Below are 1,863 nucleotides of genomic sequence, written 5' to 3' on the forward strand. Positions count from 1 at the left end.
AGTTTGGCCACAGAGACCTTCCACCTTATTGTTTCATTCTGTCTTTTCTGTCTGGTCATTTTCTGAGGGCTGCTACCTCTTCTTTCAAAACACTAGTTTGAGGATTTCCGAAGATCTCTTTACATCATGAATACAATGCTTCTTGATCCCTTTGAACTCAGACTCTAGGCGCTGTCCCTGACCATTTTCCTCTCAAGGCTGGTGCTCTACCACTTTGAGCCATATATATGGTGCCACTTCCAGTTTTCTGGTGGTTCATCATTGGAAATCAGAGTCTCATGGCTTTTGCCCCAGGCTGGCTTGGACCACAATCCACAGATCTCAGTCCAGGAAGGAAGACCCTAAGGAGACAGGATAAAGCAACAATAGAGTGAAACTCATATCCACTGGGGGTTACATGTGTGCTCACTGCTGGTGTTAAACATGAGACGGTTGATAGAGTGTGCTCACAAACAGACACATCACCCACCAAGGAAACTTAATATTTTCAAGCTTTTCAGGTAAAGGTTTTATAGACAGAATGAGATGTAAAGAAACATTCCACCGCCAAGGAAATCATTTCAGGAAACCAACAGGTAGGGGAAGGAAAGGAGAGAGTAGTGTTGCTCGTTCCTCAGCGTGGAGAAGTGTCCTCGGGACACCATCTGGGAGCCAAGAGTTTGGAAAGGTCAACCGTCAAATGGACGTGTCCTTGGATGGATATCCTGGTTGTTTGCCCTTCGTTGACATGGAATTAATAAGTTCACCTCCACTCATTTCTATCTTCAAGCAGGAACCCCAAAATATCTTTTAATTGCACTTTCCTCAACCGAGACTAAAAATTAATTTAAAAGCACACTACAAATAAATAAATGAATAAATAAATAACAAAGGAAAAAGTTGTTTATCTGTTTCTTCTGTTTTTTTTTTGTTTTGTTTTTCCAAGAAAATTTTCCATTTTAAGGAGGGGTGTGACAATGCATGACAAGAAATGTAGTCATTACCTTGCTCATGTAACTGTCACCCCTCTGTACAGCATCTTTACAATAAAATAATAATTTTTTTAAAAAGATCATTTTCAGAGCTGAGATGAACCAGTTAGATTTTTTTCTTCTCCCATGCAGTTCTGAAAATCAGAGGGCTCCTACTATTCTTCTTGATTTCCTTTTTGATTTCTTCTTGATTTCAAGAAGATATAAAAAATGGAACAACATATGGGGGAGTGTCTGTGTATTTTTATGATCATAAAGATATTTTTTCTGGAAGAGTCATTCAGGAACTGAGATTAAACAAGGAAACCAGATATGCCCTGTTTTCATGATGTCATCACCCCCAAGAAGTCTGGCTGGGTTGGGCAGCAAATGTGAAATCAGAATGGATCATCTATGTCTTATGTCAATTTTGAGCTAATTCTCCACTAAACACATACACAGAAGTCCTGATTTTACATGGATTTTACCATAGTTGACTGGGCTTTCTACTGAGTTCAACCTTATTTCATTTCATGCACAAAAAAGTCAATACTTTTAAACACATTTCATTTTCAGACTATAACCTACTAAAAGTTAATAGAGGAAAATAAAAGGATAGTCCCCCTCTCAAAAATAAACTTTAAAGCACAAGGGTCACCTGGAACTGAATGATTCTCAAGAAACCATAAATCTACAAATAAAATTAAAGAAACATACTAGACAAAAGGTCAGACAAAAGTGTATCTGTGGGATAGTTGGCTTTTCTGGTTATTATCATAGGATTCATGTTAGTGTCTGTTACTCGTAAAATGTAAGCTCACAGAGGGATGGGTTAAGAAATATGAATGACAGTGTTAGACACCTTGTATTCATATACTGTTTGTAGAATGGGAACTTCTTTGTACAACCATTT

The sequence above is a fragment of the Dipodomys ordii genome, unplaced genomic scaffold (assembly GCF_000151885.1).
Source record: "Dipodomys ordii isolate 6190 unplaced genomic scaffold, Dord_2.0 Scaffold200, whole genome shotgun sequence".
NCBI classification, from domain to species: domain Eukaryota; kingdom Metazoa; phylum Chordata; class Mammalia; order Rodentia; family Heteromyidae; genus Dipodomys; species Dipodomys ordii.